This window comes from Ambystoma mexicanum, chromosome 3q (genome assembly GCF_040938575.1).
Source record: "Ambystoma mexicanum isolate Mex_15411 chromosome 3q, UKY_AmexF1_1, whole genome shotgun sequence".
Classification (NCBI taxonomy): domain Eukaryota; kingdom Metazoa; phylum Chordata; class Amphibia; order Caudata; family Ambystomatidae; genus Ambystoma; species Ambystoma mexicanum.
The window spans coordinates 50943464-50968615 of NC_090926.1; the positions used below are offsets into that span (position 1 = coordinate 50943464).

General features: G+C 48.5%; 1 protein-coding gene across 4 annotated transcripts in view; it reads left to right on the plus strand.

The window, feature by feature from the left end:
* The window catches only part of TRIOBP (TRIO and F-actin binding protein), a 996124-nt gene extending 971175 nt beyond the window's left edge, over window positions 1–24949 (plus strand). For all 4 annotated transcript variants that reach the window (XM_069653056.1, XM_069653053.1, XM_069653054.1 and 1 more), the window contains one exon: window positions 23831–24949. The gene's annotated coding sequence lies outside the window, so the exon portion shown is untranslated. The remainder of the gene's footprint in view (window positions 1–23830) is intronic.
* Window positions 24950–25152: the final 203 nt, after the last annotated feature.

The window sequence follows — 25152 nt, forward strand, 5'->3', positions numbered from 1 at the left end:
TACAACAACTGCTGGAAAAAGGAGCCATAGAGGTCGTGCCTCTATCTCAGGTAACGGAAGGTATTTATTCAGTGTACTTCCTTGTACCCAAAAAGGATCTAACCATGCGCCCTGTATTAGATCTGCGCCCAGCGAACAAGTTTATCAAACCCCAGAAGTTTCGTATGGTGACCTTACAGGAAGTGATCCCACTGCTATCACAGGGAGATTACATGATAACATTGGACATGAAAGATGCATACTTTTCATATTTTAATGTTGCCAGCGCACAGAAGATACCTCAGGTTCATGATAGAGGGCAAACACTACCAGTTCAGAGTGCTACCCTTCGCCATAGCATCAGCACCAAGGGTATTCACAAAGGTACTGGCAGTGGCAGCGGCCCACCTGCGCAGGTTGTCCATCCCAGTTTACCCTTACCTCGACGACTGGCTCATAACAGGGGATTCTTACGAAACATGCTTCTCCAATACCCAAAAGACTGTAGACCTTTTGACCCAGTTGGGCTTCTCCATCAACGAAAAGAAGTCCAGCCTAGACCCCAGCCAAATCAAACAATTCTTAGGGGCTCTAATTCAAACAAAGGACGGCCTCGTCTTCCCCTCCAACGAGAGGGTCCAAAACATGCTGTTTCAGATCCCTCAATATGTGACCGGTCGAGAGGTGACGGTACGCAAAGCAATGCGCTTGCTAGGCATGATGGCGTTGTGTATTTATTTGGTAACTCACGTGCGCCTGCGCATGCGCCCTATGCAAGAGTGGCTCAACAGCCAGTGGTGTCAGGCCAGCGGACTATGGGACGATCTAGTGGTGGTCTTGCAGGCCTTGGTTCTCTCGCTACGGTGGTGGACAAAGGAAAACCTGGAAAGAGGGAAACCCTTTGCCACACCCGCGGCGGAAGCCACTCTAACCACAGACGCATCCCTCACAGGATGGGGGGGCTCACCTATCCCATCAGACTGCTCACGAAGTGTGCACTCCGAACGTAGCATCCAAACACATAAATCTACTGGAGCTAATAGCTGTGTTCAAGGCGCTAAAAGCATTCCAGGAACACCTACAAGGCAAGACTGTGTTGGTCCTTACAGACAGCACCACAGCCATGTACTACATCAACAAGCAGGGGGGCACCCACTCTCCAGGACTGTCCAAACTGGCCCAAAATATATGGAAGTGGGCTCTCAAACAAAACATGTTCCTACTGTCACAACATGTACCAGGGGAACTCAATCTGCTGGCAGACAAACTCAGCAGAGATTTCCCCCTGCCCGAAGAGTACGAATGGCGACTGCACGAAGACATCGTCTTCGACGTCTTCACACAATGGGGATTCCCAGAAATAGACCTATTCGCAACCCTGGAGAACTCACAATGCCTAAGTTACGCCTCCAGGTACCCCCAGAACCAATCCAAGGGGAACGGTCTGTCGATGCAATGGTCAGGGAAATTTGTTTACGCTTTTCCCCCCCCCGACTCCCCTTCTCAACAAGGTGGTGCACAAGATGCACCAAGAACAAGTGACCATGATACTGGTGGCCCCAATGTGGGCCCGACAGCCATGGTTCGCTCACTTGATGGAGATGTCTCTTATCTCCCCCAGTGAAACTCCCCTGCCCGTACAACATGCTGTCACAAGACAAGGGCAGGACTGCATCCATGCCCCCAGAACATGAACTTAGCAGCTTGGCTCCTGAGATCATAGAATTCGGACACCTACAGCTCCCGCAGAGATGCATGGACATCCTCAGGGAAGCCAGAAAACCTAACACTCGCCACTGCTATTCTAGCAAGTGGAAGAGATTTGTCATCTGGTGCAGAGGAAAAAGCATCAACCCGATTGACTGCTCTCCCACACATATTGTTCTATACCTGGCCCACTTATTGGATTCAGGTCTAGTGTTCAATTCCATTAGAGTCCACCTAGCGGCACTTTCTGCATACACCACTTCCCAACTCAAGGTGTCGTGGTGGAAGATCCCTGTTATAAAGGCCTTCATGGAGGGAGTAAAGAGAATACACCCCCCGATAGCTGACCCAGCTCCCGGATGGGACCTTAACGTGGTACTTACCAGACTCATGGGCTCACCATTCGAACCCATGCACAAAGCATCTCTTAAAGACCTCACTCTTAAGACTGCTTTTTTAATAGCTATCACCTCCATCAGGAGAGTAAGTGAACTACAGGCTCTTTCTGTTCTAGACCCCTTCGTTACAGTTCACAGAGATAAGGTGGTTCTACGCACGCACCCAAGGTTTGCTCCGAAATTCATCTCGAAATTCCACGTAAACCAGTCTATAGAACTGCCAACGTTCTTTCAAAATCCTTCCAACTTGGGAGAAAAAACTCTGCACACACTAGATGTGCGCAGAGCGGTCATGTTCTACATGGAAAGAACCAGACCACTGAGGAAGACTAATCAGTTCTTCGTCTCGGTGGCAGCAGGAAGAGAAGGGGATGCAGTTTCAAAATCCACTATTTCTAGATGGATTGTTCAATGCATCACTCTCTGCTATACTCTTGCTAAGAGAGAACTGCCCTTTAAGCCAAGAGCACACTACTCGAGGCACGGGGGCGTCCATAGCATTCATTGCAAATGTTCCCCTTGAGTCCATCTGCAAAGCGGCTACTTGGAGTTCTGTGCACACCTTTACAAAACACTACTGTCTAGATGCACACTCGAGATCTGACTTCCAGGTGGGACAGGCAGTATTAAGACATCTTTTCTCTACTGTTCCTTCTCATAACCCACCGCCAACTCTGGGTACTGCTCGCTAGTCTATGCACAGCATGTGATTCTAAGCAGATTAACAAACATCAGAAGACAATGCATTACTTACCGTAAAAGCATTTCTGATGGTTGTATCTGCTTAGATTCACATGCGCCCACCCTTCCTCCCCGCTCGGATGGAAGGAACATAGACTTCCTTTTATATCTCTTTTCTGTACTCACTCACGTCAAAAAGGCTCCCTCAGGGCAGAAAAATACAAACAGAGGGACCTCGACGCGTGAGGGATTGTGGGTACAACGCACGTCACTATAGGGATAGTATTTCAGACACGCCTTGTCGACGTCCCTTTTCGACTACGAAAAACAAAATGCAATACTCCGCAGTGACCACTGGATGTCGGACCTATGCACAGCATGTGAATATCTAAGCAGCTACAACCATCAGAAATGCTTTTACGGTAAGTAATGCATTGTCATATTAAAACCCTTAAGAGTATATCGTACCTGGCTTTGAAAACATAAGGTAAACAGCAAAAATAAACGGTGGCTGTGTCTAGCAGATCATGCTAGATCTAATAACAGTAGGGGCATTTGGTCTGTTAATGAAAGGCTCCGGCAAGCGTAACCTACCCATTAATAGTTTAGGCGAAGCAAGTTGGAAGATCCATAGTCAAAATACTATGGGAAGCGTTCCTGTTGATGTAATGCATGTTAAGAACACAGCAGAATGGTTATGCAAGTCTACAGTTGCTGAAATTTCAAAGTTAATTATGCATCTTACTACATCTAGAGCGGTCGCCCCAGATGGTACATGCAATGGACTATTGCAATTATCCCCCAGACTCTGGGCTAACTCATTACTTTTTTTTTTTTCTCGTATTGGGCAGTGCAGCAAGGTTCCTGCAAGCTGCCAAGAAAGCATAATACTGCCTATCCATAAAAAGGGGTGCTGGAATGATCTGTTTAACTACCGCATGCTAGACATTCCGAATCTGTGGATAGATAACAAGATCCTTTGTTAAGGAGAATTCTCATAAATGTGCTAATTCCCTTCACCTTAGAGACCCCCAGCAACTTTGCTGGATTTTGAGGACTTCATTTATTTACCTGGAGAGAGTGTGAGCCTTTTTTTCCCCACCATCATGTATTTTGAATGTGTTTTTCTCTCGCGTTCTTTGATTATGGAGATTTTAGACTGCTGCATAGGCATCATCTTTTCATGTCACACTGCACCCTCAGTGCAGTTACACTGGGGAAGCCTTTTAGGCTGTCCCAAGGTTTAAATACCTTCTCTGGGATAAACTACTGTTTCCCAGAGAATGTAAAGGGACATTGACTAGTAAAGTCTTTTCAAATTCCTAGACCCAGCACACCATATCTTACCCTAGTGCTGGAGGGGTTACTTAGTATCCCTTATGTCTAGAAACTCATGTAGCAGTCAAATGCTACCATTTCCTCTCGAAATGGCTGGTGGCAGTGGTTTTACAACAATCTACCATGATTTTTCCTGACCACGAACACTGGTAGCGTTAAATCGCGGGAGCCATGTTTTGCAAGATGGCGTCTGAACCCCCATTGTTTAAACCGGGCCCGTCTTCTTTTTTCGCCATTTCTCTTTGGAAAGGTCCTTCTAGAGTTTGTCTCTGCGCGCCAAACCAGGTTTGGTCCCTTTTGTTCCTACCCCTTTGGCGGGCTTCAGGACTATTCCCGTGAATAGCTTTGGGTTTCTCTCCTGGAACTCTAGAGGTAACTCCCACCTCTTTACGAACTTAGACACTGTTACTTTGATTAGGGCTTCGCATTGTTTCTTTCTCCAAGAAACCTGGATGCTCTCAACTCCCGTCTTCGATGGGTTTAATATCTTTTCTCAAAATGCTAAACCCAGCCTGGGAGGGAGGCCATCGGGTGGTCTTCTCATGGGATTAAGAACTTCTTTAGGTTATAGGACTAAGGTGCTTTTGGATACGCCTTTTGGTATCCTGGCCCTGGAGGTGTTCTCTCTTGATCTAACGGTTATTCTACTTCTGGTTAATGTATAGTGGCACAAGGGAATTTCTCCTCTTGAGCCGTTTTTGCAAAAGTTAACGGATATGCTTCTTTCTTGGAGATCTGTGCATCCCAGGGGTAAATTGATCCTGGCAGGCGATCTTAATTCAGATTGTTCGATTTCTTCTGAATCCAAATATGATGACTTGGGACTGGCGATGGAGGATGACTCCCGCCTAGGCATGAAATTCGCACGTGGTCGTTGTTGGAATTTCGCCATGGATTCAGTGGGCCTTACTTGTCTCAATGGTTATTACGACGCTACCAATTTATCTCGCCCCACATGGCGTAGATCTTCATTAATATCTACCTTAGACTACGTGTTTGTAGATCACTCTCTCTCCTTTCTCGTCTAATGTCGAGGTTTCTTTCAATTCAAGGAGTGACCATGGTATCCTCCGGGTCTCATTTCTCTGTCTCCTTCCGACTAAGTCTTTGCCCGCGGGGGGACCTACACATCTCCAAACTGTGGGACAAGGGACAGGGGTACGTTGGACTCCTCTTAATATCAGCCTACTGAATCGTAAACTGATTTCTTCTTTTAACCATACCTCCTTTTCTTGGAAATTGGCAGTTTTCAATACAGTTCACTTCGATAGCTTTCTCACTGCTCTACAGCGTAGTATACATGGCTAGTTTAGGAAAGGTGTTTCTATAATATCTCACCTTCATAGATTTGACCAAGAATTGGCTAATGTAAAGGGTCTCACTAAGAAACTCATTAGAGATGTACAAGCCCTAGAAATGGAATGGGCCGATAAAAAGATAAAAATTAAAACTATCCGCCAAAAATACAAAAACTATTGTAAGTCTAGAAAAGCTTCTATGCTACAAAATGATGCAGACCATATGCTTGCAGTGCTTATAAAACGTGATCTGAGGGCATTTTGGGCTACAGTATCTAGCTTAGACAATGCGGCAGTCGCCGATCAGCTAAATGCCATCCCTGAGGTTCAATGGGTTGAGCACTACACTAAACTCTTTGACATTGGGGATGAGAGAGTAGTTTCCTGTCTTCTGGAGAATAACCCCTCTAAGGACTCGTGGAAGCCTCCGACCGACGCCGAGACAGTACTAGGACTGATCTCCAAAGCCAAGAAATCCAGGGCTCCTGGGCCTAACGGCCTCACTAACAACACATTTAAAGCTGAGCCAGATCTCTGGGCTAATCTCCTCTTTGCTTTTTGAAGATGTCGTTAACTCCAGGAAGGTACCCATTAGTTGGCATACTGCTCATATTGTTCCAATTTTCAAAAGAGGCCTGCGTAATGAGGTCAAAAATTATAGACCTATCTCGCTTATTGATGCGGATTGTAAGCTTTTTGCCTCTCTGTTGCTCTCGCACCTTAATGTTTGGATCAGGGAAAATCATATTCTCCCCAAACAACAAACAGGCTTTAGGGCAGGCCACTCAACTAATCTCAATGGTTTTATTCTCAGCGCCCTACAGACTTCTTCCTGGGGCAAATATGATGGTTCTCTCTATGTTGCATCTATCGACCTATCAAAATGCATTTGACCTGGTTATCAGGTCAAGACTATGGGAAAAACTAACCAAATGGGGCATTCCGGCAGGGCTTTTAACCCTTATCATGGCTATGTATGAAAATTCAGGGGTCAATATCAGGCTTGACTTGGCAGGAACCCTTTCCAGAAGGATAAGGACACGTATTGGGGTGAGACAAGGTTGCTCGCTAGCTCCCTGTCTCTTTATCCTTTATATGGCTGATGTTGATGACTTCCTGAGGAATGCAGGCATGGTGAGTGCTAAACTAGGGGATCTGAGGCTCTCATGGTTGGCTTATGCCGACGACTTTCTTCTTTTTGATAAAACTAAAGTGGGCCTGCAGAGGCTCATATGCAAATTTGAAGAATACGGTATTCTTAATGGGCTTAAGATTAACCCGAGCAAAACCCGTACTATGGTCTTTTCAAAAGGGAGAATGGGGAATAACAAAGTATGGAAAATAGGTGGCGAAAATATAATTAGAGCAAATAAAATCGTCTATCTTGGTTATTTGATTTTGGCTAGACCTTCGGCGATCGAACTCAGACGATTTCTCAGACACAAACTTCTCCCTCGCATCTCCCAATCCCTCAGACTAGACAATAAATATGATATGTTCTCCCTTAAGCCTGTAGTAGATTTTTTCAAGGGTAAGGTTACTCCAAAGCTTCTGTATGGAATGGAACTCCACTACTCGGCACTTTTGATTTTCTGGGACTCTCTTGAGGGTATCTATTGGAGGAAAATTCTAAAACTGCCGAATTCCATTCCAATAGTGGCTATTAGGTATGAATTAGGGTTAGTCTCATTTCGAGCCAGGATTCTCTGGAGGGTTCTCTCACTCTTTTCAGCTTTGCTTTCTCCTAAGCCTGACACTCTTTATGCTGATGTGGGCCACATGATTTCTTCTCAGGGACCTTTAGTCCAGAATCTATATCTCAACGCTTTTAGTGATCTCTGTGACAAGACCCTGTTGGATATTTCCTCCGATAGGGACACCCTACTAACGAATCCGAATAAGGTCAAGGAGTGTCTCTTCAGTCACGACTGGAGTAACACTATTGAAAAATTACACACGTACCCCTCTCTGAGAGACTTACAATTTGATCATAAGAAAAGAGGCCTGTTGTCTTTTATTTTGAACCAATTTCCCAACAGATATTATCGCTCCCTTCTCATTAAACTCAGATGGAATCTCCTCCCCACTCGGGAAGTTTTACATAAAAGGAAGGAGTTCTCTGATTTAGATCTTAGTTGTCGTTTCTGTAAAATCCCGGGGGTGATTGAAACCGCTCGGCATCTCTTTTTAGACTGCACTGCTTTGACAGCTTTAAGGGACAAATATCTAGGTCGTTTTAATGTAATGGGGCAAATGGGGGAGGCCCATCTGATCTGGTCTCAGTGTCTCAATATTTCAAACATTAAGGATGGACTTGCTGTGGCTGGATTTATCAAAGCTTTAGATTTATACGCCCCGCTGTTATGATTATGCTTGTCTTTATGAAAATTCTCTTTATTCTTTGTAGGTTTATTCCCTATTTTAGAATTCTGTAAATTTTAAATTTTATTGTCGGTATATTCTTTAATGCTGCACTGTACTCTGCACCGAGCTTTTTAAATTTAAATTTGTCCCTTATTCTCTGGAAATTTTTATTGGAAATTGGATCTATGTTTTAATGCTTGTTTGTATAATTGAAATTCAAATGTAATGAAGGTTTTTTTCTATCTTTTTTTTTTAAAGTCATTTTTTTGTAAAGGTTTCTTGTAAACCATATACAATAAAAAAAAAAAAAGACCGCCTCTGGCGCCAGAGTGCCTGGGGGTTGGCAGGAAGTGAGGGAGGTGCCCGAAACTCTGTGCTTAGTCTCCTAGGAAACCAAAATGCACTCTGCCGTGATTGGCTTGCTGACTGTCCGGTAAGGACAGCCACCCTGCTGGGTGAGTGGCAGCTAGGCTGGAATGAATGGGAGGAAAGTGGATAAAAGGTGGGACCAATCAACTCGACCCGTAAACCACCTGGATACCATTCTCGGAGCTGGTTGTATTTTCCTCAGAGTGCTGCAGGAAACCGAATAACCAGGAGAGGGACACCAGTTTGTGTGCTTGTCTACAGCTACCGGAATTGAAGATTTCTTTGCCAGCTTTGCGACCAGTCGCAGTGCAGGAGTCTCCAGACGTCCTCCCTCTTGTCCCCACGACTGAGGCTCAGGAACAGCGAGATCTGAAGGAACTGCCAGGAACAGACATCTTCAGCGGCATCTTGTTTTTCTTCATTGTAAGGTACTATGAAAACCCGATGAGAGAACTTACACTCACTGCGAAAGTGCTTGAAACTTTGGCAATTTACAGGCCTAGTCTGCTTGTTACCCAACCTATGAATCTTTCTTTTACGAACTACTTCTGAGAACCGTGGCAAAGACTTTTCCGTTTAACTACCGGAACTGCCTATCCGATACAAGACATTAGCCCATTGACTTTGGCCTAACCTATTGCATTCAACTGACTCCCCTGGCGAACTCAACTATTTGCACTGTCTAAGAGTAACTGTAATATTCTTTTTATTAACCTATGCCTTTTTTGCTCCTACTTCAAATGCTCTGAATGCCATTTTGCTCCTCCTTCAAAGTAGTTTGAAGTACTGAAGTATATTTTTGAATTTGATTTATTTATTACATTTGTTACATACCCAGCGCCATAGTTATCGGCGAGGTTACAGACAGCTTATAATCTTTGTTGTACAGAGTTAGTCAATCGGAAGAAAACATGGTGATGCACATAACTAATCTTAATTTCAAGTGAATGTTTTTGACTGAAATAAATTAATGTTTTACCAAGAAACCTTTTAATGAGTTTATTTCAGTACTTGTGATTGTAGACCCCTGTGTAACATCCTTTCTCCAGCATTGGATCTTTCATGGATTCACATGCTTAGAATATTCCCTGTCAGACTGGGACCCTCGGTACACATATATAGCCTTTTCCTATAGGAAAACTTCCGACACTTTTGTGTCCTATCTACGTCCTTTTAGGACCCGCCTACGCATGCTCCGTAGGCCGTCCCAGTATATAAGGCCCGCCCCCGCGGCTCCCCTTCAGATTTCAACCGTCTCCAAAGTAGTGGGATCTCCTCGCGTCGTCTTACTATTTTGTACAAGGTTGTGTACTGGAGTTGGAGTTCGAAAAAACTTTTCCTTCATGTCAGGAAAAGCGCTGTTACGTCCATGTGCGACTTGCGGATTGAAAAAAGTTTACGAGGGGGACGGACATATGGATTGTATATATTGCCTCCACCCTCATCACTCGGCTGATAACTGCGACATATGCAAAGGGTTTTCTCAAAAGACACTCAAAGACCGAAACCGACGGCTGGTGGCATGGCTGAATGATGGAGTAGGGGCATACCCCCCTTCGGAGGTAGGCTCCACACAATCGGCGAAAACATCACACCGTGCTGCCTCGTCGGAACCACCGGCAAAGAAATCTCGACCAACGGAAAAAGAGTCATCTCGGAGTCATTCAGCTAGAGAATCCTCGTCGAACAAATCGTCATCTTCATCAAAAAAGTATGACAAGGAAAGGCCGAAATCCTCCTCGGGCGATCACCATAGATCGACCTCGAGTCGAGAGTCGAGTAAAGGCAGGCCAAGTGTGGAAATGCGGGACTGCCTAAACCACCTGCTAAGCCACCGTCGTCGTCGACGGCGGTCCAGTCATCGGCCTCCACCCCGCCACTGACGCATGTGGTATCCACCGTCCCACCGACAAAGACTGCGACGGTGGCCTCGTCAACGGGGATTCTACAGGAAGCCTGGAGGCCTGAAGTTTTTGATCCGATCCCCCCCGGATACTTTATTGCAAGAACAGGCTGTGTCGCTGTCCTCGGGGAGGACGAGAGCGGGAGAATAGCTGGCCCGGCAGACCTCGTGCTACGAGTGGTTGACAAGTCGTCGACGACGAGGGGATCCGGTATACCTGTAGCTGCCCCTCTTCTCAATCCTCAATCCTCAATCTGTTTTGTCGTTGGAAATTCTGTCCACGCTTCAGTCTTTGGTACAGTCGTTGGACCAGAGGCTACCTCAGGTAAACCTGCCACAGTCACCCGTCGACGAGCCGGGCCCGTCCCGTCCACCGACGCACTTACGCACGCCAATCTCAGCACTGGCACCCCAAGAGGAAGGTGAGCTGCCAGATTCGGAGTCGGCCAGGGGAGCCATGTCGGATATCTCATCCCCCTCCAGGGATCCAACCTGGGAGTCAGAGGTGGAGTTAGAAGCCCCAAGAAGCCCAGCTCACCCGTCCCCTCCGGACGACATGGCGTGTAAGGAATTTGGTTTGTCCCAGGAAGAACAGAAAAAGGACTGTTTTTTTTGTTCGACCACATGGGTAAGAGAAGGAGGTCTGTGTTCTCAATACCAATACTAGACCACGTGTGGAAGGAGGGGTTGCAGACAATGCGTCACCCTTTTTCGGAGCCGGCAGTGAAAGGACGCCTCGAGAAAAAGTTTAAGGCTCCAGAGTCTACCCCCAAGTGTTTATCCTCCCAACCAACGCCAGAATCGGTGGTTTTGGCAGCAGCTGCGAGGAAGATGAAGGCCCAGCACAAGTGCACGCCTCTGCCTGAAAACGAAGCAAGACGCCAGGATGCCTTTGGCAAAAAAGTGCTATCCGTGGGAGCAACCACAGTAAAGGCTGCAAACTCTCTGGCTATTGTAGCCAGATACGACAGAGAGATGTGGCACAGGCTAGCGCCGTTGCTGGATCATCTTCCGGAAGAGCATAGGAAGGCAGCGATGTTACTTGTCTGAGAGGGTGAGGAAGCCTCCAATCACGCAATAAACATCGCGGTGGACCTCGCTGAATCAGGCTTCAAGCAAGTCAATAATGGGGTTGTATTACGACGACAGTCATGGCTCAAGTGTACCTACTTCAGACCAGAGGTACAATACAAAGTATTAGATATGCCTTTTGAGGGAGACCTTTTATTCGGAGAGAAGGTAGACGAGGCCCTAAAGGGAATGAAAGAGGACTCGGACACGGCACGTTCATTGGGTGCCCTCCATAGTGGCCGAAGCTATAAGTCTTTTTCGTCCCTTTAGAGGGGCTTCAGGTAATTCCAGATTCTCTGCGTCTGGAGACAGATTCTTTGGCAGGTCGGCTTACCCCTCCCAAGGGTACAGGCGTGCTTCCCAGACGGCAAACCGACGCCGGAACTTCCAGACGTCCAGGAAGAGACCATCCTATCCGTCGTCGAGAGACAAACAAAATAAAGATCAGCAGTGACAGTCAACACACCGTTCGAGGCGGGAAAGAGTGTCCGCATATGTCGACGAATGGGAACGAATAACGACGGATCAATGGGTGCTGGACACTGTAAGGAATGGGCACTCTCTACAATTCAAGCACAGCCCTCCGCACATTCCACCTGCGTTCACTGCTCATTCCCGTCTGAGGATACTGCAACAAGAAGTAACACTCATGTTAGCAAAGGGTGTGATAGAATTAGTTCCAACATCACAGAGAGGTCAAGGAGTCTACTCAAGATACTTGGTCGTAAAAAAGCCGAACGGCAAATGGCGTCCCATTTTAGACTTACGAGATCTCACCAAGTATTTAAAGAGCCTAAAATTCAAAATGCTCACGCTGCAGGAAGTGATCGGCGCCGTTCAAGAAGGGGATTTTCTAGCGTCCCTGGATTTAAAGGACACGTACTTCCATATTCCAATGTGTCGGAAACACAGGAAATTCCTGAGATTTGTAATAGGGCGGACTCACTACCAGTTCACGGTTCTTCCCTTTGGGCTCAAGACCTCCCCCAGAACGTTCACGAAATGCCTGGCCCCAGTAGCGGCCTGGCTAAGGAAGCAAGGCCACCACGTATACCCATACCTTGACGACTGGCTGGTAAGGGGATCCTCTCCAGCGTTGACCGACACAAGTTTGCAAGCCACCATGCAGCTTCTGCAACAGCTGGGATTTGCCATAAACTTCGAAAAATCCTCTCTGCGGCCATGGAGAACGTTGTGTTCCTGGGGGCACAGTTCGAGACCCAGTTGGGGCTAGTGAAACCTTCTCTCGACAGAACCTCAAAACTCAATCAGCTGGCGGGCCGACTACGACAAACCACCAGGTTCTCAGTGAGGAAATACGTTTCGGTCCTAGGGGCCATGGCATCCTGCATCCATCTGGTGGCAAACTGTCGCCTATTCATGAGGCCAGTCCAGGAATTCCTCACGGACCGATGGACACAGGCCCAAGGATCGTGGTCAGACAAGATAACCATCGACGACAAGCTGCTTCGGACCCTTCAGTGGTGGCAGAGTTCCCACAATTTGAACAACGGTGTACCCCTACAGGAACCGGAGTTTCAGCGAACCATAGTCACGGATGCGTCCCTAACCGGATGGGGAGCTCACATGGGTACCCTTCAAACGCAAGGTCGCTGGTCTCCAACGGAGTCACTCCTACACATAAACGTGTTGGAGCTCAGAGCAGTACGATGGGCCTTGAAGCCATTCCTACCACACATCAAGGGATCGCGAGTACGAGTACTGACCGACAATACGACGGCCATGTTTTATTTGAGAAACCAAGGAGGGACGCGATCAAGAACTCTTTCCATAGAGGCCCAGAAAACATGGCATTGGGCATTGAAGCACGGGATTTCCATCGTGGCTCACCATCTCCCGGGAGTGAGGAATTCACAAGCGGATTCCCTCAGCAGAAGCATGGCCCAGATACACGAATGGGAAATGGACACACTTCAGCTGATGCAAGTGTTCTAGAAATGGGGTCACCCCCCTCTGGACGCTTTCGCAACCAAGGACAACAAGAAATGCGAGCAATTCGCAAGCAGATGGCCCCAGGAGGGTTCCATGGGAGAGGCATTCTCCTTCCCATGGACGGACATGTTGCTTTATGCTTTTCCTCCGTTCCCCCTCATACGGAGGACAGTACAGTGGATACGCAGATACAGTTGCCGGGTAATTCTAGTGGCACCGTATTGGCCGCGGCAACCGTGGTTCTCCGACCTGCTTCACCTGTCGCTGGAACATCCAATAGCGTTTCCGAGAGTCCCAAACCTTCTATCCCGGGACAAAGGCACGGTGTGGCATCACGACCTGGACAGTCTCAACCTTGCAGCCTGGCTCCTGACTTTTCGGAGTTCGGTGCTTTAGACGTTTCGGAGGATTGTCAAAAAATTCTGCAGGCGACTCGAGCCCCTTCTACCAACAAATCTTACACCTATAAGTGGCGGAGGTTCTGTGAATGGTGTCGAGGACAGCAAGGCCTACAACCGTTGATGGTGACGCCCGAACAAGTTCTACCTTACCTGCTTCTCTTGGCCGAGAGTGGTTTATCCTTCACATCGATAAAGGTGCACCTGGCGGCCATCTCGAGGTCGACGAGGAAGAGACAGTCGTCTCCTCTATTCAGCGACAGACTGGTGAAACACTTCATGAGGGGTTTATTTCGTACTTTTCCCCCGGTGAAACGTTTCTCTCCAACTTGGAGTCTCAACACAGTGTTGGCAGGCTTAATGAAACCGCCATTTGAGCCTATGGCCACGTCGGATATGAAATTCATTTCGTGGAAGTTGGCATTCTTAATTGCTATCACATCAGCTAGGAGAATCTCGGAACTGCAAGCGCTGGTCGTAGACCCGCCATACTTGAGATTCTTTAAGGACAAGGTGGTCCTGGCAACTAATCCTACGTTCGTCCCAAAAGTTCTGACAGTGTATCACAAACACTCGTCCATTGTTCTCCCTACTTTCTTCGCGACCCCATCATCGGCAGCAGAAAAAGCTCTTCATACCTTGGACGTTAAGAGGGCTCTGAAATTTTACCTACATCGTACACAGGAACTCAGGTCTACTCGACAATTGTTCATCGCATATGGTCCGTCGACGAGGGGAAAAGCAATCTCTAAACAATGATTGGCTCGATGGGTCTCATCAACGATTGCGTTTTGCCACTCCAAGGCCGGAAGGCCGCTGCAAGGGCATCTTCGAGCCCATTCTACAAGAGCAACGTCCTCCTCAGCAGCATTATGGGCAGGAATTCCGCTGACAGACATATGCCAGGCTGCGGCATGGTCAGTGCCCCACACGTTTACCCGCCACTACTGCCTTGCCAGGCAGCATGCGGACGAGGTGCAGATGGGAAGAGCTGTCCTGCGCCATCTGTTTCAGTAAGGTAAGCTCCACGCTGTGGAGAATCGGTTTTTCTACCTTTTGACGACAGTATACTTCATGTGGGTAAGGTTATATGAGTTAACTTATTCCTGCTGTACATATGCATTTTGTATTATGGTGAGGGTATATTACATTACATTCTCACCGCCGTCTCAGATGTTACTGCTATACAATCTATTCTAAGCATGTGAATCCATGAAAGATCCAATGCTGGAGAAGGGAATAGTTTCTTACCTGTAACTCCATTTCTCCAGCATTGGTATCTTTCATGGATTCACATGCGCCCGCCAACCTCCCCGGAATGCAATGTATTTGCTTGATAAGTTTAACCCTTCCTACTTTGGAGGGGCCGAAATCTGAAGGGGAGCCGCGGGGGCGGGCCTTTTATACTGGGACGGCCTACGGAGCATGCGTAGGCGGGTCCTAAAAGGACGTAGATAGGACACAAAAGTGTCGGAAGTTTTCATATAGGAAAAGGCTATATATGTGTACCGAGGGTCCCAGTCTGATGACGGGGAATATTCTAAGCATGTGAATCCATGAAAGATACCAATGCTGGAGAAATGGAGTTACAGGTAAGAAACTATTCCCTTCAGCTCACATTCCCTCTTGAGATAAGCCTTGCTGCTCAGCAACGCTACCACAAAGCTGTAGAACAGACTTCTACCAAAGGTTGGTTTTGCTTACACCTGTAGTCCTAGTTGTGTGTAGTGGTCCCAAAGGGTACTGCATACAAACTCTGCCTAACATCCTTCTGCCCAATCAAACTGGCTTTGTAGCTAAATCCAGCACGATTCATAACTTATTTACATTAGTGCTATAGAATATGCTTGGGATCGTCGCCAGCTCCCTGTATGTGGGGCATTAATAGACTTCAGCACCGCATTCGATACGATAATGAGGAATCAGTTATGGAGCAAACTGATGGCATGGAAGATTCCACCAGGTCTGCTGTCTGTGATTAATTTGCTCTATTCTGACACCTCGGCCCGTGTAAGACTAGATGGTGAAGGGCAAGTAAGTGGTCACTTTCTGACAGTATGTGGGGTTAAACAGGGATATGTCTTGGCAGCCACTTTATTCAATTTATATTTGGCTGATTTGGCAGTGATTTTCAATTTCATAAGAGCTTGTTCGCTAAAAATAGGATTCCTTCAAATCGACTGGCTTGGATACGCTGACGATCTGTTGCTAGACTACAACCCATCAGGGTTACAAGTGAAGTTTGACTGTTTGGGTGTGTTTGCAAACGAAAATGGTTGAAGGATAAATATAGCAAAAACTTGTCACCTTGATGGGTAAAGTTAAGACTCAGAAAACTAATCGGATGAATTGGTGCTTTGACCAGAAAACTGTGGAAGTAGTTAAATGCTACAAATATTTGGGGGGACACCTTGATGATTAATTGAAGTGGGATATACAATGGGATGAAATTAAAACCAAATGCATGAAGATGTGCCACGCCATTAATCATTTCATTGGTAATCAAGGAGGGTGCGCCATTGTTGCATACGGCAGAGATCGTTCCATGCATGATCTATGGGATTGAAGTATGGGGAGCAAGATATAGCTTAGAATAACCTAAACTAGAAGCTAAACTTTTGTGCATACTATTTAGAATGCCTAAAACTGTTCCATTTGACTACTGATCCCTAGAATTCAGCCTTATGAGCATAGCAGCCAGAATGGAATATAAGCTTACCACTAGCTATGAGACTGACGCACATGGACAATGAAACTATCATGGTAGAAGTAATGCAAGCTTACAAAACCCTTACAGCAGGTGATACTTTCGGACGAATGTCACCTGAGGGCTATACATCAGAGCTGGACCCATGATTACGAGCTCCCGAGTTCTGGGCTATCTGAACTAACTTGGAAAAATAAAATGATTTGTTTACACAATGCAGAAAGCGATCTTGTTCAGCTGTGCACTAATAACCGTGGTGTTTTTATTCAATCCCTACAATCTCGCCACAAAACCCAGAGATATATTTATGCCTTTCGATTAGTGTCAGCGTAAGAGAATATCTCCATTTTAAGTTTAATGTTTCAGGAGTTTTCGCAATTATAGGCACGAGATGTGGCATTCCTCGGAAGGAGTGATTGCGCATATTGTGGCGAGGAAATGCTAGAAACTGCAGAACACATTATGAGCGACTGCAATAGTTTGACCGCTCTTCGTAATCAGTACATGATAGCCTATAACAATATGAAGTGGGATAACGATGTCAAAGTAAGATGGAATTGGTTACTTGAGGTCAGCGATATTCATCTGATGTCTATATTTTGTGCTACAAGTGTGGAAATCTTTACCAAACTATCTGCCTGGATATTGCAATGTTTAAATGTGTTGTAATGCTATTTCTCCAACATGGGTTCTGGCATGGATTCACATGCTCATGAATATTCCACCGTCAGGCTGGGAATCCTCGGTAAAGAAAAAATCTGTTTAGTTTATGAACTGTCTTTCTACTATTAACCACTCGCTAGTCTCTGGGTCATACTGCCCCCAGCCAATGACTGCCCTCTACCTAAGACGCTCCTCTGGCAGCCATCTTCAGATTTTTACCACACGTTCAAGTGTTGGGAGTCCTTGTGCTGTAGCTCTCAAGCTTTTACTGCGTATTGCGTTTTTTTCAAAGAGTTTACTCTTATTGTTCCTTCCGATCAACAGGGACCCGTTTCGGAAATTTCTACGCCCCTCGAAAGCGGATTTTCATCAAATTACACTTCTTGGAGGATTCCGGAAGACCTTTGTGGCCTACCCCGATTCGGACATGGCCCAGGACAAAGGAAATTCGACACCTACTGGATCCAAACTGTTTAGGAACTCCCCAGGATGTGGACTGCAGAACGTCTTTAAGGAGAAAGAGCACTCCTGGCGCCTCCATGCCTACACGCCGACCAGTCGCACGTGGAGGAGGACTGTGTTCTGCAAGAACATGTCCGTCCGGACCATGAAGGGCCGTCGTAAACGACCTGCTGACTGGTTGGAAGCAAGGAGACCAGCAGCAGGTGAGAAGTCTGAGCGGTCTTCTTAGACCTTTGAGGGCGCTCTGGCGACGGGGGCCCAACAAAAGGCAAAGCACCACAAGTCCCTGGGCACCGGGAGCGCCGTTGGTTCGGGCTTCTCGGCTGCCAGGCAGGGTGCGATGTCACCACGCCATCATCCACGAGCCAACGCTCCGGGTCGGTGAAGAGAAAGTCTGAGAACCTGGGTAAGCTTTGGGAGATGCCCCGTCGATCCCGACGGAGAAAGCCAAGTGGGGCGGGGGCAAGGCGGTAAGGCGGTGACCCTCCCCCTAAGGTGAAGGCCTCAGACGTGCCCACGGTCGTGAAGGCCCTGATTCACCCGGCAAAGGCCTCGATTGAAGGAGTCGTGGCTGCCCTGGCGAAGCCTGCGGAGGCTACCCCATTGGAGACAACTTCCGGGCCTAGAGTTTCCCTGCCACCCCAGAGGGAAACATCTTTCCAGCCTATTGAGAAGACCCCTGTGAAAGCCCGAGGATGAGCTGGCCGGTGTCAAAGCTATCCTGGACAACAAGTTCGAGGAGGTCAGGACCTACGGGAAGGATCCCGACGAGGCGGACGTAGAGAGCAACAGTGGAGCTGACGAGGAGCCACGGGCCGTGGACGAAACGGAGGACCCCACTCCCCAGCTGACGTTCCCGTCGCAACCGATGCCTACGCCACAGGACAAATCGGGAGCAATCTTGGCTTTGCAGACCCTGTGTATGGAGATCAGGACAAGGTTGCCCTTACCGCCAGCGGATGATCCAGCAGCGCCTGGACCGTCGGGGAGCCCACCGAGCAAACAGAGGCGAATCCTTCCTCCCCCTCCCTTCCAGCCTTCACCCCCATGCCCCCCCTCAGAGGGACGAAACGAAGACAGGGACAGACTGCAATGGCAGGGACTGACGACTGTGGAGGTGGAATGGATCTCCCGTCGCCTCCCACCCGGGCTCACCACCCCAGCCCCCCAACGAAATTGGCTCCTTTCACGCCATGATCGCCAGGGCCTCGGAGCTTTTCCAGCTGTGCCCTGAGGAACAAAGAGGGATTTCTTTACCAACGACGGGAAGCCAAGAGGAAAACCGTACTGTACTCAGTCCCGCTATTGGACGACATATGGGACGAATGACTGTCCCTTTTGAAGAACCCTTCCACGGCCCCTGCGAAGAGAGACTGGTACATAAAGTAGTACATGGTCCCGGATTCCGCTCCCATGTGCCTCAGGGTGCAACCGACCCCTGTATTCCGTAGTCTCTGCGGCAGCCAAGAAGAAAGCGGCAGGGGCGATGGCGTCCTCCTCCACTTCCTCGCCGGACAGCGAGGGAAAGAAGCTAGACACCATGGGACGTCGAGTCATCTCGCCGGCAGCAACGACCTTCAAGGGGGCCAAAGCCCTCGCGATCGTGGCCTGCTCTTATAGGGGTCTGTGGTTCAAGATCGCCCATATCCTGGACTTCCGCCTGGACGACAAGAGGGCGGAGGCCCTTGAAATCCTGCAAGAAGGCGAGGTGGCGTCGGATCATGCCATCACTGTAGCTATGGACATCGCCGATACCTGTTTTCATCAGATGGGCAACAGCATTTGCCGGCGCGGTTGGCTCAGGGCCACTGACCTCCGTCAGGACGTGCAGACCAGGGTACTGGACATGACCTTCGATGGAAACAACCTGTTTGGGAAAGCAGTGGACGAGTCACTGCAAGCCATGATAGCGGGCACCAAGACGGCCCGTGCCCTAGGCACACTTCGACGGCCGTCCTTTAGGACTTCCGGAGGCAAATCTCAAGGTGCCTCCAAAGGATTTGGTGGCGGTTCGTTGAACCGCCAAGCTGCCCGTTCCTTGTCACAGGAAGCTCACAGAGGCCGCAGCAAGACCGGTAGATGTCGTCACCAAGGAGCCCAGGGTGGCAAGGCCTCAGTGGAACAGGACTGAACCGGCCGCGATGTCGGGCCCCCACCTAAGCATCCCGGTGGGAGGCCGGCTGGCGAACTTCGGCGTGTGGGAGTCCATCTCCACCGACCGTTTGGTGCTGGATGCCCTGGCCCACGGGCACACTCTGGAGTTCCAAAGGAAGTGCCCCCATTGCCCACCTGTGGCCAGGAAAGAAAACCACATTCCACAGCTGCTTCTGGAGGTATGAGCCATGCTGAGAAAGGGCGCGATAGAACTCGTCCCAAAGAGGCTCTGGAGCTCAGAGTATACTCGCGGTACTTCCTTGTCCGAAAGAAGACCGGCGGCTGGCAGCCCGTATTGGACCTTCGGCGCCTCAACAAATGGATCAAAGGCCAGAAGTTCCGTATGGTTACCCTTCAGCATGTGCTGGGACAGCTGGAGGAAGGCGACTTCCTATCGTCACTGGACTTTGGAGGATGCTTACTTTGACATCCCCATCACAAAGGACATTGAATGTTCCTGTGGTCCGAGGGCGGCACTACCAGTTCAAGGCCCTGTCCTTTGGGTTGAAGTCGGCCTCCATGGGTCTTTGCCAAGTGCCTGGCACCGGTGGCGAAACGACTGCACCTGTAGGGGATCCACGTATAACCCTATTTGGACGATTGGCTCATCCGAGCAAGGTCAAGAGAACTCTGTCGACCACACAGCGAAGACTGTCCACCTGCTCACGGAACTGGGATTCTCGATCAACTTTGGGAAGTCCCACTTGGTACCGTCACAGGACGCCGTGTTCCTGGGAGCCAGACTCGACACAGTGGCGCGGTTGGCCTCATCGTCTGAGGAAAGGACGAAGGCCATCCTGGGCAAGGTACAACGGCTGTTGACCATGGAAGTGGCCAGGGTGAGGACCATCAAGTCCCTGCTTGGAATGATGTCATCGTGCATCTACCTCGTGTCTGTGCAGGTTGCGGATACGGCCACTGCAGGAGTTCCTCGACGCCCATTGGCGGCAAGCGGCGGGAAGCTTCGAAGACAAGATCACACTCAACAAGACTTTCCGGCAAGCGATCCGGTGGTGGGACATCTGTGCGCAACTAGCGGCGGGTATGGACTTCCAGACCCTAACACATCAGGAGACGGTGACGACAGACTCCTCCCTGGAAGGATGGGGAGCACACACCGGAGATCTCCAAGCAAGAGGCCTTTGGCTCCCGGGGGAGAGGTTGCTACACATCAAAGTCCTGGCGCTCCGAGCCGTGTTCTGGGCCCTCAGGTCATTCCTCCCATCCTTCAAGGGCAAGGTGGTGAGGGTCTTCACAGACAACACCACGATGTTCTACATCCAGAAGCAAGGGGGCACCAGATCACCAGCCCTATCCAAGAAAGGGCAGGATCTGTGGCACTGGGCCGTTGTCCAGGGGATGTTCCTGGTACCCTTCCACCTGGCGGGAGTAAAGAACACTGTTGCTGACTCGCTCAGCAAGGAGCTGCGCTCATGCCACGAGTGGAAACTCTGGCAGTGTCAAGTGGCTCTGCTATTCTGACGATGGGGCAACCCCCAGATCTGTTTGCGACGGCGACGAACACCAAGTGCCGGAAGTTCGCCAGCAGGGGAGCATGGGTGATGCATTCTCCTTCCCTTGGGACGGCTTGTTCCTGTATGCATTCCCACCATTGCTGTTGCTTCTGTTACTCATCAGTCAACTCAGATGGTCCCGGTGCAGGATGATCCTTGTCGCACCGGCGTGGCCGAGGCAGATATGGTTCCTGGACCTTCTGGACTTGTCAGCATCCCCCCAGTCAAACTACCGACGGACGCATATCTTGTCACCAGGGAAGGAGGCGCCATCGTACATCACGACCCAGGATCGTTGAACCTGCAAGCCTGGCTCCTGCAGCCCTAGTGTTCGAAGGCTACGATATCCCGGCGAACTGCAAGGAGGTCCTTGCAAAGGCCAGGGCAGCCTCAACTCTCAAGTGCTACGGGCATAAATGGAAGAGGTTCTTTCTCTGGTGCTTTGCACAGAAGATCAACCCTCTACGGATTACGGCCCCTCAAGTGCTGCCGTACTTGCTATTGCTGACCAAGGCGGGGCTGGCACATGCCTCCATCAAGATCCATCTGGCGGTTATCTCCCGCTACACCAGAACTCTGGGGCTGTGGTCGCTGTGGTCGCACCGCCTAGTGAAAGAGTTCATGAAAGGACTGTTCTGCTCGTTCCCGCCGGTGAAGGCCCCAGCCCCGGCGTGGGAGCTCAACGTGGTGCTGACCAGACTCATGAGCCCTCCATTCGAGCCTCTTAATTCGGCACCATTGAAATTCCAGTTGTGAGAAAACTGCATTTCTTATGGCCTTCATCCTCCATACGACGAGTGGGAGAGATCCAGGGCCTCTCCTGTAAACCTTCATACCTGACATTCCACGAGACGAGGGTAGCTGAGGACGCACCCCTCCTTCATGGCCAAGGTGCCGTCCGACTTCCATCTCAACGAGCCCTTGGTGTTACCTATTTTCTTCCCGTCACCTTTGTCGCCGGCTGAGAGGACTTTGCACTCGCTGGATGCAGCTAGAGCGCGGAGTTCTACGTGGACCGCACAAAGAGTTTTCGGAAGACATCACAGCTGTTTGTGAATTTTGGACCTGTGAACAAGGGGAAGGCCCTCTCCAAGGCTTCCATTTCCAGATGGCTCTATGGCTGCATCATGTACTGTCACCGGTTGGCAAACCGACTGTTGCCCGGCCGTCCGTGAGCCCATTCGACTAGAGCGATCACCGCTACCACGGCTATGCCCCTGCTGGACATCTGCAGGGCTGCGACGTGGAGGTTGACGCACACCTTCACAAGATTCTACTGCGTCGATCGGGACTCCAGGGAGGAGTCCAGGGTTGGCCAAGCAGTGCTGCGCAACCTGTTTGCCTAAGGTGAGCCTGGTGAGGAGGTAAGAGTTGCTTAATGTTGAGTTGTTGTATTGCTTAATGTTGAGCCTGTTGCCACCTCCCGTGGTTGTGCATGTGTGTACTGCTATGGATTCTCTTATTCATGAGCATGTGAATCCAGGCCAGACCCCATGCTGGAGAAGGAACAAGTTACTTACCTGTAACTGTTGTTCTCCAGCATGGGTCTGGCATGGATTCACATGCGAACCCTCCCACCTACCCCTCTGCGGCTCTTCACTTAGTCATACTGCCACTTTACGTGCTACCAAATCCGAGGATGGCTGCCGGAGGCGGGGCTTAGGGAGAGGGCAGTCATTGGCTGGGGGCAGTATGACCCAGAGACCAGTGATTGGTTACTACTAAGAAAGACAGAGCAGAAACGAAACTGATTTTTTTTTTTCTATACCGAGGATTCCCGGCCTGACGGGGAATATTCATGAGCATGTGAATCCATGCCAGACCCATGCTGGAGAACAGTTACAGGTAAGTAACTTGTTCCTTATTATTTTTTTTTTTACTGTCTTTAAAAGATCAGGCCAAGAATCTTAAACCTATGGACATCATATGGTTGTGATTGATGATGAAAGAAATTCCAATACAATGCCACCTTGTTCATCTCCCGATTCTGATCTACCACAAGGGATAATGTGACGGCAGCTGTAACAGCTTTTGCATTTAAAACTAAAATACAGGACACTGGCTTAACTTGCGCATGTGCCGAAAGGCACCTTTATATGCACAAAGGTTATAGAAAAGTTGGTCTGAATTAATATTCACATTCAGATGCCCTTTGAACATGGGGCACAACTTTGTATTTTGTGACATCGCCTGGGCCAAAGGGTATTGCAAACCACCGAGCCCATTGCGTGTATCTACTGTGGACTGGTACGGATGTATAGCGTTGTGGCCTATGATATATTGTGTGAACATCGCTTTAGGTCATTTTTCTATTAAAACTGAAAATTCTTAAATGTGGAGGCCCCGTTTTTGGACACCCAACTTTGATTGTAGTTTATATATTTCTTACCTTTTTTATTTTGACTTTGAATGGATGTGTTGCTAAAGAGATTGCCCACACGGGTAAGTACAAAGACTATTGCTTGACATGGTTTTATGCATGTTATTACTTCATGTCAAACCTCTGCTCCCATTAGTTTGACTTACTGCTCAACCTTGCTACCAAGTAAGTTTGGTTAGACGTTGGTGTGAAAGTTTGAAGTCCATTACAGGTGGCTTCCCAGACACTACACTGGTGGTGCTGGTTCTGAAAGACCTAACCTGCAAGATCTGCAACCTTTGGCACTCCAGATATCTTAGACTACAGCTCTTGAGGTTTCCTGGCTAAGGTTGATGGGATGCAGTACAAAACCTCTAGAGAGCCAAAGGTGTAACTTCTAGGTAAATCTGCAATTGTGTAGCTTTGACATGTGATATTGTTGGTTCAGGGCAGGGAAGATGTTTTTTTTACCACATTGTCACTACGTTTAACACAAATTCTTTCCTTTCTAGTGTCTTGCCACATCACATGCATAAAGACTTTTGGAACCCGTGCATAGGAGTCAGCATGACGGCTGCAGAGCAGTATACCAACAGCTTCACTCTCTGCAGTGGACCGACCTTAACCTTGTCACCCACTACCCCAGAACCCCCACCGCAGTACACAGGATATTTTGTACTCTGGATTTCTTGCACCTTCTGAATTTTATATGTGAAAGATTTTATAAGTATAAATATATATATTAATGTATAGATATTTTATTTCTGCTTTGTTTCCCCATCACTCAGGAAGCAAAGACTGACATGACAGCTGACTTCATCCCCTCCCTTCCTTCAAGGGTTGGATTAACAGTACCACACTATGCAACTCTTCAGTCCTTGAAGTGTCAACCCATTGGAAAAAGACCAGTCTCTCCCCACTTGTGTGTACAGTTGTGAACCAATGCATGGTATTTCTATGCGCTGCTCTTATGCAATCCACCCCCCACGTGCCCAGGGGACAAGTGCATCCCTTTTTGTCTTCTCTACACTACATAGACAGCCTATATCAACGCCCACCGCTCTTTCCCTGTTAGAGTGCCCCTTTGCACTTGTTTCTTTGTGTTGGCATTCATGCACCTCACCTGCTTCTGTTTGCTTTGGGCATCATGTTCCATTCGTGGTGCGAGGATGAGGATGTAAACATTGTAGGAACATCTGATTTGGACCACGAATTGTTGGGGGTGGGAGACAGTCTCCCCTTGTTTCCCTTTGGTCTAGTGCAACCTGATCAATTTCTTCCCCACCCCGTTTTTCAACGTGTACTGTTTTGCAATATCTGATGGGATTGGGCAGAAATGTTCTTATAGCCTGTATCTTGGCTAAATGCTAAGGTGCCTTGGGCATTGTGCTGATTGTAGCAACACAGGGTTGTTTGTCTCTAGTGTATTGGAGTGTGATTAACCACTGCCCGAAGAAGCAACCATGCCTGGATGTTCTGGGGTGGGCGGGAGGGGCGTTGACAATGTGTGGCAGGACAGCTGCTGGCTTGGAATATCAGGTCACCAATAGGAAGGGGTATGTAACTAATTTGTAACACCATTTCTAAAGGAGGATTTCCACGCTTTCATTAAATAAAAGTATTTTAAAACATGTGTGTTCTTCCTTTTGATGTGCTGTTTTTATTCCCAATTAGAATGTGGGGTAGTCTTGAAAAAAGGATTGCACGTCACTGACCTTGCATTCTTTAAAGAGGAGGGCATTGACCGGACAGGGTAAATGAAGCAGTAGTATGTATGAAACCCCTGGTACATAGTGTTTGGGGTTTGAAAGAGAGGGCAGGAGTTGTGATGCAC